Below are 15,519 nucleotides of genomic sequence, written 5' to 3' on the forward strand. Positions count from 1 at the left end.
TGAGATGGAGATCTCAGAGAGATATTCGCCATTTGGTATTATGTGGAGCTTGGAGGTCTCTTGTGGACCAGTGTCTTGAAGTTGGCTCTCCCACCTCAGAGGCACAGCCCTGATGCCTGGCTGGAGCACCAAGAGCCTTTCATCCACATGGCTCAGAGTAAAAGGGAGAAAAGATAGAAAGAAGAAGGAAAGAGGATATAATATAGTGAAGTAAAATAAAGCTATTATAAAGCAAAGCTATACAGACAAAATCTCTCCCAGAAGCATACACATATACACTCAGAAAAAAAGGAAAAGGGGAAAAATTAATATATTCTGCTCCGAAAGTCCACCTCCTGAATTTGGGTGATTCGTTGTCTATTCAGGTATTCAACAGATGCAGGCACATCAAGTTGTTTGTGGAGTTTTAATCCACTGCTTCTAAGGCTGCTGGGAGAGATTTACCTTTCTCTTCTTTGTTCGCACAGCTCCCAGGGTTCAGCTTTGGATTTGGACCCGTCTCTGTGTGTAGGTCGCCTGAGGGTGTCTGTTCCCCGCCCAGACAGAACTGGGTTAAAGGAGCAGCTGCTTCGGGGGCTCTGGCTCACTCAGACTGGGGTGGGAGGGAAGGATACAGATGCGGGGTGGGCCTGCGTCAGCAGAGGCTGGCGTGACGTTGCACCAGCCCAAGGCGTGCCGTGCCCTCTCCTGGCGAAGTTGTTCCCGGATCACGGGAGCCTGGCCATGGCGGGCTACACCGGCTCCTGGGAGGGGCGGTGTGGAGAGTGACCTGTGCTCGCACACAGGCTTTTTGGTGGCGGCAGCAGCAGCCTTAACTTCTCATGCCCGTCTCTGGGGTCCGCGCTGATAGCCACGGCTCGTGCCCGTCCCTGGAGTTCATTTAGCTGGCACTCTGAACCCCCTCTCCTTGCGCGCCGTGAAACAAAGACGCAAGAAAAAGTCTCTTGCATCTTCGGCAGCTGCAGACTTTTTCCTGGACTCCCTCCTGGCTAGCTGTGGTGCACTAACCCCTTCAGGCTGTGTTCATGCCGCCAACCCCAGTCCTCTCCTTGCGATCCAACCGAAGCCCGAGCCTCAGCTCCCAGCCCCCGCCCGCCCTGGCGGGTGAGCAGACAAGCCTCTCGGGCTGATGAATGCTGCTCGGCACCAATCCTCTGTGCGGGATTCTCTCTGCTTTGCCTTCCGCACCCCTGTGGCTGCGCTCTCCTCCGTGGCTCCGAAGCTTCCCCCCTCTGCCACCTGCAGTCTCCGCCCGCGAAGGGGCTTCCTAGTGTGTGGAAACCTTTCCTCCTTCATGGCTCCCTCCCACTGGTGCAAGTTCAGTCCGTATTCTTTTGTCTCTGTTATTTCTTTTTTCTTTTGCCCTACCGAAGTACGTGTGGAGTTTCTTGCCTTTTGGGAGATCTGACGTCTTTTGCCAGCGTTCAGTGGGTGTTCTGTAGGAGCAGTTCCCCGTGTAGATGTATTTCTAATGTATCTGTGGGAAGGAAGGTGATCTCCGCGTCTTACTCTTCCGCCATCTTGCCCCGAGCTGTTTTTTTTTTATAATCTATGTACTGGTTTATTTATTTTTTTCACATCTTTATTGGAGTACAAATGCTTTACAATACTGTGTTAGTTTCTGCTGTACAACAAAGCGAATCAGCTATATGTATACATATATCCCCATATCCCCTCCCTCTTGAGCCTCCCTCCTACCCTCCCTATCCCATCCCTCTGGGTTATCACAAAGCATTGAGTTGATCTCCTTGTGCTATGCAGCAGCTTCTCACTAGCCATCCATTTTACATTTTTTAATGTATATATGTCAATGCTACTCTCTCACTTCGTCCCAGCTTCCCTTCCCTCCCTGTGCCCTCCAATTCCTATTATGTACTTGCCCCTTTCTGTTGGGATTTTCCCTTTCTTATAGATTCTTAGTTCTTTCCATTTAGAGAAGACCGTTCAACATTTCTTTTAGGGGAGGTTTAGTAATGCTGAATTCTCTTAGTTTTTGCTTGTCTGATAATTCTTTATCTCTCCTTCTTTTCTAAATGATAATCTTGTTGGGTAGAGTATCCTAGGTTGCAGGATTTTCCTTTTCAGGACTTTGACTATATTGTGCCACTCCCTCCTGGCCTGCCATGTTTCTGTAGAGAAATCAGTTGATAGCCTTTTGGGGGTTCCCTTGTATATGAGTGGTTTTCTCTTGATTCCTTTAGAATTCTCTATTTTAACTTGCAATTTTAATCATATGTCTTGGTGTGGGTCTGTTTGGGTTCTTCTGGTTTGGGACCTTCTGGTTTGGGACACTCTTTGGTTCCTGGACCTGGATATCTGTTTCCTTCTTTAGGTTTGGGAAGTTTTCAGCCATAATTAATTCACATACATTTTTGATTGTTTTTGCTCTCTCTTCTCCTTCTGGAACCCCTATTATGTGTAGTTTGGCATGTTTTATATTATTCCATAGATCTTGTATGTTGCTCTTGATTTTCTTCATTTGTCTTTCTATTTGCTGTTCTCATTGGGTGATTTCCATTATTCTGTCTTCCAAATCACTTTTGAACTCTTCTGTGTCATTTAGTTGGCTATTCATTGCTTCTTATCTCAGAAATTGAAGTATCTATTTTTGGTTGGGTCATCTTTATAGTTTCTAGTTCCTTGTTAAAATGATCTTCCTTTACATCAATAATCTTTCTTAATTCAGTTAGCATTTTTATTACCAAGTATCTGAACTCATTATCTGGTAGACTGATTATCTCTCTTTCATTGTTTTTTCAGGGGTTTTCTTTTGCTGTTTCAATTGAGAGTAGTTTCTCTGCCTTTTGATTTTACTTAACTTTCTCTGTCTCTGTGAATTTAGGAGAAACAGTTATCTATCGTGGTCTTGAAAGGGTGTTTTTATGTAGGAGCATCGCTGTGTAGACTGTGTGCGTTCAGTGCCTTTGGTGTGATGCCTGGTTTTGATATGGATGCCAGCCATGTCTTTCCTCAGGGTGTGCTGGCCACTGTCAACTCTATAGAGTGTGTGGCTGGTGTTGGAGGATCTAGAGCCTATGTAGCATGTGAGGTGGAACTTTCTCTCTGCTTCCTGTCACTGCCCTGTCAGAGTTGGGGTGTGCTCTTCAGTTGTTGGAGTAGAAGCCCTGAGGGTCAGGCTGATCAGGCTTTATTAACCTTGAGTGCCTGTCCTGTAACAAAGGAAGGGATTGCTGAAGAAAGTGAGGCCCATGCACTCACCCTCACCAAGGTCTGATGTGCTACATAGGCATCTGTAGCTCTGCTCAGATGGAACCCAAATTCATGTCACTTCCCTTATTGTGTTTTTCCTTGATCTAGTACAAGTCTATAGCATGGAGTGGGTGGGTCTAGAGCATTTGCTGGGCTGGGGTTGGGCGTCAGGGCATTGTGGCTGCAGGAATTGAGGTGGCCATGCTGGTGCCAGAGATCTGGGCTGCCTCTGTGGCAGTCTTCTCCCAGGACTTTTATGCCAAAGATCCAGCATGAAGCTGTGGCTTGGAATGGGTAGGGCCAGAGCACTCTCCTGGCTTGAAGAAGGACCACAGTGTGAGGGTTGTGGTGTCTCAGCAAGTGCTGACAATGGCTATTGCCATCCCACCAGGACCACACCCTAGGCCCACAGTGGCTGCTGCTACCCCACCAGGACCACACCACACTACACCTAGGCCTCTGGGTTCTTTCTGCATAGCTAGACTGAGTCTTTTTCCAGGGCTGGCTCAGATCTCATGCCAAGCTGTGGTGTGGAGTGAGCAGAGCTGGAGTATTCGCCTCACTTGGATTGGGGAGTATGACAAGGTGATAGCCACCACTGTAAAGCCCTCTCTGCCCTGATCATTGGGCAGTCAGCACAGGTACACTCTTTGTGAGTAGAGTCTAGGCTTTTCTAGCTCTTCTATCTGTCCCAATGGTTCTTCCAGCAGCCAGGGTGGCTTGTCTCCTCCCTGAAGGACCCCAGGACTGGGATAGCCAATTTGTGGCTTGACCTGCTTGCTCCCCAGGTAAGAGTCCACCATGTGGACCTTCTCTTCCTTTCACATTCCTCTCAGGGCCAGAGGTCCCAACTTTATCCTTTTTCTTCTTCCTACCTTGTTATGTGGAAATCTTTCTTACAGCTTTGGTTGTATAGGAGTTCATCTGCCAGTTTCCAGTTAGTTTTCCATGTGAATTGTTCCACATGTAAATGTATTTTTGATGTGTTTGTGGGAGGTGGTGAGTCTCAGTCCTCCTATTCTGCCATCTTTATCTGCCCAGTAATGCCCTTTTGCTGCAGGGCCTGGCATGTGGTCTTGCTTCCTGTTGTCCCTGTAGCCTTGCTTATTGCCTTGTGGTGCTGGTCTCTGCTGATTTACCAGGTCTTTGGGAGTCTATCCTTGTTTTAATTCTTTCCATTGGGTCAGTTATATTCTTAACTTACCTTCATAAAACATCTCCATACTTTCATTATAAATTTCCCTGTTTTGTGTCACTTACAACAAAATGAGTCTTAATTCATGCAGCTAATATTTATCTGTCATAGGACATTCTTATTTATTTAATTTTCATGTCACTGCTTACAGTGAGGATGAACTTCATGTAATATGTTCAATGACTAACTGTATTGCTTCTCTTGTAAAATGTCTATTCACTTATGTAGCCCATTTTTCTTTTGAAGTATTTATATTTTTCTCATTAATTTAGAGAATGTTTTGTATATTTATAGCTTTAACATTTTATCTATCATCTATTATATATGTAACAATATATTTTAACTTTTATTATTATACCATTTTTGAATAGATGTTTAAAATGAGTTCATTATCAAATAAGTTAATATTTTCTCTGAGCTTTGTGTAAAGTGTAGAAAGTATTCTTCATGCCAAGATTTTAAAAATAGTATCTTGCATTTCCTTCCATTTTTCCCTAATTGTTTCTGTTTGGTGTTATATTTTCTATAATTTACTTTAAAATATTTCAACAGAGGCAGTGTGATTTAGATGTTTGTGTTAGATTGTAGTGTTAAATCTGAAATATCTTAATCAGTATCTTACATATTTAGGATGTGCTGTGTTAGTATTTGCAGTCTAACTGGGAGCTCACACTTAAGAAATGCCTACTCTGAAACTATTCTATGATTTTTATCCTTGATCAGCACCAGAGGGTTTTGTAATTACTGTGTATGTCAGAAATGACTTTTTTTTTTTTTTTTTTACTAGTGATGTGTATGGTGATCAGATATGTGAATTGACGACTTTACACCACTAGGTGATTATAATAAAAAAGACAGTAATAAGTACTAGAGAGGATATGGAGAAATTGGAACCCTCATACATTGTTGGTAGGAATGTAACATGGTGCAACTACTTTGAAAAATAGTTTGGCAGATTCCCAAAATGTTAAAAATAGTGTTACTATATGAGCCAGAAATTCCACTTCTAGGTATATAGCCAAGAGAACTGAAATTATATGTTTACACAAAAACCTATATGCACATGTTTAAGGCAGCATTATGGATGATAGCCAAAAGTGGAAACAACCCAAATGTGTATCATTTAATGAACAAAATGAGATATATCCATACAATGGAATATTATTTGGCTATAAAAAGTAAAGATACTGATACTTGCCATAACATGGATGAACCTTAAAAACATTATGCTAAGTAAAAGAAACTAGTCACAAAAGGCCATATATTGTATAATTCCATTTATATGAAATATACAGAATAGGCAAATGCATAGAGACAGAAAGCATATTGGTGGTTACCAAGGGTTGGAGGAGGTGGAATTGGGAGTGACTACTAATGGGTAGAGTTTTTTTAGGGGTGGTGGTGGTGGTGGTGGTGAAAATGTTGTAAAATTAGACAGTGGTGATGATTGCATAACTCTTTGAATATACTATAAACCACTGAATTGTACACTTTTAAAGGGTGAATTGTATGGTCTGGGAATTATATCTGAGTAAAGCTGTTATTAAATATATATATATGGAGATTGGCTAGAAATATTGCACAAGTGAACAGGGCATATGAACCTAGAGAATCCTGTGATTATGCCTTTTGGAGTGGTGCCCTAAACCTAGGGACTCCTTGGGTCATGGGCACAGAATGTTTAGAGGATTCTCTACCATGATTTGCCCAGAAGGTTAGATGAATCTTGTCAACAGAAGATTGTCACATCTGCCTTAAGGTGCTGTTCTGAATGCCTGAAAGCACAGAGAGCTGGAACTTGATTAAACATAGAGCATATTGTGCGACTGTTTTGAGTCCCACTTGCTAATGAATGTGCCTTTGGCAGAATTTGGTCTGAGACTTGCTTTCATGGTAACAGCATTTGGGAGTGAAGTGATAGTGAAAGAGAATCACACAGCCCTCACATATTTCAGTAATTGAAGGCAACAGATAGCTACCAAAAAGTCCAAATTGGATAGGACAATTGTTAACAATTGGTACTCAGGAACATTACTGACCTTTATGTATTCATCATGCCTCTAACCACTTTACTGAATTATCCTATTAATTTTGAAAGATTTTATTAATTAATTATCTTACTTCTTCTGGGTACAAAATTAAATCTTTTGCATGTAATGATAATTTTCCTCTTTCCTGTACTGTGTCTTATTTTCATTTTATAATTTATTTGCTAGAGCTTGGAAAACAATAATGAGTGGTATGATAACACTGTTTTCAGTTCATTTCATTTTATACTCAATAATATGGACAAATTGTCAATATAACCAATACAAAAATTGAAAGTCAAAATCAAAATTATAAATCAGTCAAAAATTTACAAAAATGCACCTTAAGCATTTACTATTCTTGTGACTTTGTCCACATTATTTAACCTCTCTGAATTTTACTATCTCACCTGGCTAATAGATTTGGATAATAATTGCTACTTATTAGGATTATGGTGAAGATTAAATAAAATGATTTATTTGAAGTGCTCATACCATGTTCTTGGATTGGAAGAATCAACATTGTGAAAATGAATCTACTACCCAAAGCAATCTACAGATTCAATGCAATCCCTATCAAACTACCACTGGCATTTTTCACAGAACTAGAGCAAAAAATTTCACAATTTGTATAGAAATACAAAAGACCCCGAATAACCAAAGCAATCTTGAGAAAGAAAACTGGAGCTGGAGGAATCAGGCTCCTGGATTTCAGACTATACTACAAAGCTACCGTAATCAAGACAGTATGGTACTGGCACAAAAACAGAAATCTAGATCAATGGAACAGGATAAAAAGCCCAGATATAAACCCATGCACATATGGTCACCTTATCTTTGATAAAGGAGACAAGAATATACAGTGGAGAAAAGAGAGCCTCTTCAATAAGTGGTGCTTGGAAAACTGGACAGCTACATGTAAAAGAATGAAATTAGAACACTCCCTAACACCATACACAAAAATAAACTTAAAATGGATTAAAGACCTAAATGTAAGGCCAGACACTATCAAACTCTTAGAGGAAAACATAGGCAGAACACTCTGTGACATAAATCACAGCAAGATCTTTTTTGACCCACCTCCTAGAGAAATGGAAATAAAAACAAAAATAAACAAATGGGACCTAATGAAACTTAAAAACTTTTGCACAGCAAAGGAAACCATAAACAAGATGAAAAGACAACCCTCAGAATGGGAGAAAATATTTGCAAATGAAGCAATGGACAAAGGATTAATCTCCAAAATTTACAAGCAGCTCATGAAGCTCAATATCAAAATAATAAACAACCCAATCCAAAAATGAGCAGAAGACCTAAATAGACATTTCTCCAAAGAAGATATACAGATTGCCAACAAACACATGAAAGAATGCTCAACATCACTAATCATTAGAGAAATGCAAATCAAAAGTACAATGTGATATCATCTCACACCACTCAGAATGGCCATCATCAAAAATTCTGCATAGAATAAATGCTGGAGAGGGTGTGGAGAAAAGGGAATCCTCTTACACTGTTGGTGGGATTGTAAATTGATACAGCTACTATGGAGAACAGTATGGAGGTTCCTTAAAAAACTAAAAATAGAACTACCATACAACCCAGCAATCCCACTACTGGACATATACCCTGAGAAAACCATAATTCAAAAAGAGTCATGTACCACAATGTTCATTGCAGCTCTATTTACAATACCCAGGACATGGAAGCAACCTAAGTGTCCATCGACAGATGAATGGATAAGGAAGATGTGGCACATATATACAATGGAATATTACTCAGCCATAAAAAGAAACGAAATTGAGTTATTTATAGTGAGATGGATGGACCTAGAGTCTGTCATACAGAGTGAAGTTAAGTCAGAAAGAGAAAAACAAATACCGTATGCTAACACACATATATAGAATCTAAAAAACAACAAAAAAAGTGGTCATGAAGAACCTAGGGGCAAGACGGGAATAAAGACGCAGACCTACTAGAGAATGGACTTGAGGATATGGAGAGGGGGAAGGGTAAGCTGGGACAAAGTGAGAGAGTGGCATGGACATATATACAGTACCAAATGTAAAATAGATAGCTAGTGGGATGCAGCTGCATAGCACAGGGCAATCAGCTCGGTGTTTCGTTACCACCTAGAGTGGTGGGATAGGGAGGGTGTGAGGGAGGGAGATGCAAGAGGGAAGAGATATGGGGATATATGTGTATGTATAACTGATTCACTTTGTTATAAAACAGAAATTAACACACCATTATAAAGCAATTATACTCCAATAAAGTTGTTAAAATAAATAAATAAAGTGCTCAGCAGAAAAAAAAAGCAAGTGGTGGCATTAGCCATGCCACTATAAGAGGTAAGGCCTGCCAGTTTTTGAGTATGAAGATTGCAAAATTTTGAATAAAATTTTAAATACTAAATATCAAAAAAATAAATAAAGTGCTCAGCACAGTGTCTGGCACCCAGCTTAGTAAATAAATAGTAAGTGAGGAATTTGTGACATAGTTTCATGTTGGGTATGATGGAGCAGACAGAGGGAATAATCAGTTCTACCTTCTCAGAGGACAACAATGAGGAAAGGCTGAAAGAGGAATTCACATTTCCCAGCAGAAATGAGGTTGCTGAGGAAATTTTAGGGACAGGGTAAAATAATAGTACAGAAATATGAGGCAATATTAGATTAAGGGACTGTAAAAAGTCTGAAATATCTGGAACAGAGTCTATGATATGAAATATGGATAGAAGTGCAGCTAGAGATAAAGCCGGGATCAGAATGTGGCAAGTATGTAGTGCTATGTTAACGAGTTTGGAGTTTCTGTTGGTAATGGGTTTTATGCAGGGGAGCCATTTGGTCAGGTTTTACTGTAGAGAACTTCCTCTTGAAGACATCTTGGTGAATGAACTGGGAGACAAGAGGAAGGAAGACCAGTTAAGAGCTAGCTCTAAGGCCTGGGATGTAGTTGGGACTTGGAAGCAGAGGCCAAGGTGGGGGAGGCATTAGTGGAAGGAGATGGAGGGGAAGGATGATTGGAGTCTTGCTTGGAAGAGAGATGGGTTGAACCCTGTTGCTGTGTTAGTTTCCTGTAGCTGTTGTAACAAATTATCACAAACTTGTTGACTTAACACCACAGAAATTTATTCTTACAGTTCTGGAGGCCAGAAGTGTACATAGAATGTCACTTGGCTGAAACCAAGATGTTGGTAGGGCTGCTTTCCCTCTGGGGGTTCTGGTGAAGAAGCCATTCCTTGCTCTTTTCCAGCTTCTTGTGGCTGCTGGCATGCCTTGGCTTGTGGCTGCATCATTTGGGTCTTCAAGGCTAGAGCCCACACATCTCTCTCTGTTCTGTTCACATCATTGTCTCCTCTGTGTCAAATCTCCCTCTGCCTTCTTCTTATTAGGATATGTGATTGATTGCATTTAGGGCCCACCCAGATAATCCAGAATAAATGCCTCATCACAGAATCAATAATGTAATCACATCTGCGCAGACCTTTTTTCCCCTAAATAAGGGTCACATTAATAGGACCCAGAGATTAAGACCTGATATGTTTGGGGGGCCATAATTCCGCCTTCCATTTTTGCCACTTACTGAGATAGGAAATAGAGAGGCTACAAGACTGTGGAAAATATAATGAAATTAGTTTTGTACATAGGTTTTAAGTTTTTAAGAAGACTCATATTCTGTTCTCAGTTTCTTTTATCCTTCCCATTTTTAACATAAATGTTGTTTCTCTTCTTTGGCTGAAATCAGGGATTGGGTTTTGTAAAACCCATCTTTTTTCTAAAAGCTTGTATCACCTTGAGTTAACCCTACATATTACGTCAAATCAAAGTGTTCTTCTGTTTACCTTAGCTCAGGCAAACAGAGCTCTGACATGTCAGATTGTGAAAAGCCCTGAGTTTCCTTTAAGTAAATTTCAAGAATATCAATCATAGATGAATACAGAAAAATTTTCACCATTAATTATCTTCCCCTCAAATTCTTTTAGTATATATACCAAATTCAACCCAGGCAAAGGTTGAAACTGTATATTTTATTACTGACCTTTTCAGCTCAACAGTACTAATAAATACTTCAAAACAACCATTTTCAGCAAAAACTGAAAAATAACTGAAAGTTTATTTTATTACTAGTTTTCATTGAGTAATATATATCATACACGATAAAGTTCTACTGGTATACTTAGGCTATGAAAGGTGGCTGCTGCTGAGCTGAAATTTTAGTCTATTTGTACAACTTCAAACCTGAATGTCTATTCTTACTTTCTTGAAAGCTGATAAACTTGTTAAGTACTTTCCAATGATCCTACCCTTTAGAATTACTTGGTGTCTTAGATTCTAGCTAATTCTGGCTTTTTAGTAAGCTTCAGTTTCAAAATACTTGAATTTTTTCATTTCTAAAGTTTTACTTTTTCAGTACAGTGTTTCCCCTTTGCCGTAGAAATTTTAGGTTCAGGAAAATATTTTTTTCCTTAAATTTGCATGCTAAATTTCCAGCTATAATATTTGTTCAAAGAATAAAAATAATGCATAAATGAGTCATAGAGAATTAAATATTGCATTCAAGTCACTTCCAAAGATTAGATAAATTTCCTTTCAGTTGCTCAAAACAAGTTTTGATTTCCCTGTCATTACTTAAAAAAACTTGGAAAACCATTTTGTGTGTTATATGCATTAAAAAAATACATATATAATATATAATATATATATATATGCATGCCAAGAACTTCTTAATTCCAGTCCTTAAGACAGTATAATGCCCAAGGTAAGGGCCCTAAACATGGCCCAGTGACATGGGGCATGTTTATAATTTCCTCACTCAGGTTTTTTTCAGTTAACGGGTTACTTATTAGGGCAAAGGTCTAAGGTCAAACATGCCACCTTCCTCTTCTACTCTTTTTTCCACAATAAGACACTTCATCATACCTAAAGTGAAAAAGCTGATGCTTTTGATTGGATACTAAAAGCGTTCATTCGTACAGACATTTGCTTATGTGCCAACTAGGTTCTGTGGTTGCCTAAGCAATATTTAGTAAAGACCTTGCAGGCGGTCAGTTGATCCTGAGACTAAGTTGAATAACAGGTAAATAAAAGTCCTCTAATAATTTCCTAAATTTTAATTAAACCCAGAGTCATTCTGTTTATAGATACAGAACAATTCTCAGGGGCGGTTATATTTATGCAGAGATGTGGTTCTCTGTCCACATGTGGAAAATTTATGCTGGACTGTGTTTGTAAAATGATAAAGCATTGTTTGGCTCTATTCATAGGCTATATTTTTGTTCATATGGAAAATTAAATAGAACAATTTTTTATTTGGCTCTATTTATAAGCTATATTTTTGTTCTTATTAAAAATTTAATAGAACAATTCCACTCAGGTACAGCAGTGGAGCCTCGTTACATGTTGTCTAAGTTCTGCTGGCCACAAGTAGCTTTTTGGAACTCACTTCATACCTTCAGTTTGAAGATTTATTCCTTAAAACAAACATATTGTGTGCTTTTTTAAAATTAGCACTTTAAAAAGTCACAAATAGTAAAATTGTCTTTACTGTGAAACTATTAACTTTAGAATTCATAATATATACCAAGTAGATTTTCTTTTTCAAAATGCATCTGTGTTAGGATAATAATATTTGCTTCCCTTTTAAAGGAATTAAAAATTCAATATTTACTACACTATCAAAGAACAATATTTATTAGCTGTTTTCATTTACTGAGTTGGAAAGAATTAGGAGCAGGCCTACAACTTGTAGGTTAACTCACTTACAAATCTCCTTTACCTTAATAGATGGTGTTGTTATGCTCATTTTACATGTGAATAATTAGAAGTTTTAGTTTTCCACTAATAAAGTCTCATTATATAACTGTAACAGAAAAGCATACTTAACCTTAAAAAAATAAGGCAATTATTTCAAGATATACATTTGTTTAGACTTTTTTTTTTTTTTTTTTTTTTTATTATTTTTGGCTGTGTTGGGTCTTCGTTTCTGCGAGGGTTTTCTCTACTTGCGGCAAGCGGGGGCCACTCTTCATCGCGGTGCGCGGGCCTCTCACTATCGTGGCCTCTCTTGTTGCGGAGCACAGGCTCCAGACGCGCAGGCTCAGTAGTTGTGGCTCACGGGCCTAGTTGCTCTGCGGCATGTGGGATCTTCCCAGACCAGGGCTCGAACCCGTGTCCCCTGCATTAGCAGGCAGATTCTCAACCACTGCACCACCAGGGAAGCCTGTTTAGACTATTTTTATTATATAGACATACCTATAAATTGTTTTTTTTCTAGTATATTAAAAAAAAAAAAATTTGGTTAAGAGCTAACTATTGTACCTGATGTTTTTTATTTGTAGTTGAATTAATTTTACTCTATTTTACTGTTCCTTCTCCCCATAATAAACTGTTATTTTATATACCATCCAATATTGCTATTCGTTTCTGAGTTTGTCCTCTTAGTAAAATTCAGGCATCTTGAGATTTGAGAACATGTTTAATTAGTTAGTGCTTAGTGCTTAGTTAGGTCTTGGGCATAGAATATTTGCTTGAAAAATACTTGCAGAATTGCTCTGAAGTTTAAATGGAATTGCTATTTTCCTGTTAGAGAAAGACAAGTCTGAGATGTCATTTTAAGAGGTTAACTGGCTGTTCAGTATGGGTCTTGGAATGCCAGTTGAGAATAAAAACTATAATGGTCAAGAAAACTGCAATATTCATCTTGGCCACTCAGCACAGTTCTGTGTTAATAACTATATGAGAAGCCATCTTAAAATTGGAAGGTGGCTTGTTGAGCATAAAATCAGAGTAAGAAGTGTTGTCGGATGAGCTAATTGACTATTGTCATCAAGGGAAGGTAGCTTGATGCATCTGTCTGTTTTAAGAGACTAATATCAATGACGACTGAATTATAAAGGGGGAAGTCAGGGAACCTTTTCTCCTGGATGGTCCTGGAAAGGTGTTACTAACTTCTTGCTTACCTACTCCTATTTCAGGCTTCATGCAAAATACGCCTCTTCCATTAACCTAGTACTTCTTCATACAGGTTAGAGTTTAACTGATTGTGCTTTAGTTTTAGTTATGATATTTCAATCATACTCTTAAGTCCAGACATTTTAATTGGAATTTGAGATGAGTGGTTACTAGAACAACTCATGCAATTCACAGATTAAATTTTTGATTAGGTTATTTCTTCAGGTAAGTTTTCTGACTAATGCACTGTATTTCTCCATAATTTCTTTTCAGGAGTTTGCTCTCTTCCTTGTTTTAGCTACATCAAGGTTTATAGAACAGAAAGACCTGTTCAGGATTTTTATAATGTTCAAGTTCAATATTCCATTATAAAATTGTAGGCATAATGTTAAAGGCATCCTAACTCAAGCAAAAGACAACCTCATGGAGGGAAGAGTAACCTTCCTATATAAAAGCTGGTGAGGGTTGGTGTGTGTGTGTGTTTTTTAAGTGCTTTATATAGAAAACAAAGATATTTTTCTGTGACTAAGTACAGTTATGTTTGGCCTCCTATCCTAGTTCTCTTTGTTCATAGCATAGGCGGCATGTCTCTTCACATTAGTCTATAAACAAGAATTTATTTTATGTCATACTCTAGTGGCTCAACGAATAGGTATAATGGGAGGCCTTCTACATTTCCAACAGTCAGGAAAACAAGTTGTTTCTCCCTGACTTCTCCAGACAATGTAGCATTTTGTAAAGAACAGGGAAATCAGATTCAAAAGGTTGACTTCATTGGAATATTCTGTACTAGGCTGTGTGCTCTTATTCATTTACTCAGTTTCTCTGAGCCTCAGCTTATTTTCTTTTTTTTATACAATAGACTTCACAATAATACCTCTCTTTTTTTTTTTTTTTTTTAATACCTCTCTTTTAACTTAATGTGAAAGTGCTTTGTTTCTAATGGGATATTAGGGAGGAAAAAATCTTGCATTCCTGTCATCAGTCCTAACTTTATGATGCATTTTGATAATCACTGGTCTTTTGCAGTGATCCTTATCATGTAAGAATATTTGCCTTTTACAAACTTTTAAAATCATATAACTTTGAGTATAGTAGTCTTTGGGGAATTAAATCTAGTCAGAGATGGTTTATTCTATTTTATTCATGTGATCAAATTATAGCTGAAATTTATTGTCAAATAGCAATGTGAAAGCTAAATTGCAAAGTTCAGGGACTAAGTTATGAAGAGTTTATGGAGTTTTTTCCCCCTCATATTATAAAGGATCTAAGGTTTTTTGTTTGTTTTTGACCTTACCTACTGTATGTTATGGATCATAATGGCTAAAAGAAATAATGTGGCAAGTAAAGTCTATGATTAAGAATATTTATCTTTATTGTTGATAGAAATCCATTATTTTGTATTTGTGGTTAAAGATTGTAGGGTTTTTAGTTATTTTTTTAGATAAATAAGGCACCAAAATCACATTATTTGTTTTTAAATGTGTATAACATAGTTTTTAAGTCCCAAGCACACTGCAATATTTGCACTGTCATCTTTCCTTGACTTATGAACTCTGAAAGAAAGAGCTGAATTACATTTTTTAGGACACTTAATGAGCAAAACTAGACACATAGGAAAGGCTGGAGAATTTCCATGTGACTGGAGAGCTACCTTTATAAATATATAACATAGTATATTCTCAAATGGAAATGTTTTAAATTTACTGTTTGCCAGTCATTGCTGGAGTCATAGTGTCTGCTTAGGGGACAGAAGGATTATTTTAATATGATTTCTGACTACTGGTCTTTGACTTAATTCTAAATATAAACATGTCTGATAGTTTCTTTCTGGGAATATTTGAAGGCATAGTCCCATTTTTTTTTTTTTTTTTTTTTGTCTGTGCTGTTCTGTTGACTGTGTTTTTATTTTCTCAGTGTATAGTGATTCCATAGAAGGAGTAACTTTTAAGAACCTGAAATATGAAAGGGTATCAGGTTGATATGAAAAAAGCCCTTTCAAATAACAAGCATGGTACAGATAAATGCACATGAGTGGTAGTCCTGGTGGAACAATACAACAGGGTAAACATGAGATTTTTATTACAAGTATTAAACATAAAAATGTAATTTAAAAAAAAAAATGTAATTTAGT

The 15,519-nt window shown here is 38.0% G+C and overlaps 1 protein-coding gene across 1 annotated transcript in view; it reads left to right on the plus strand.

The window, feature by feature from the left end:
- Positions 1–15,519, plus strand: part of CPNE8 (copine 8) — a 318,004-nt gene that overhangs the window by 57,990 nt on the left and 244,495 nt on the right. The gene's annotated exons all lie outside the window — the stretch shown is intronic.

This window comes from Balaenoptera physalus (assembly GCF_965194825.1).
Source record: "Balaenoptera physalus genome assembly, chromosome: 13".
Lineage (NCBI taxonomy): Eukaryota > Metazoa > Chordata > Mammalia > Artiodactyla > Balaenopteridae > Balaenoptera > Balaenoptera physalus.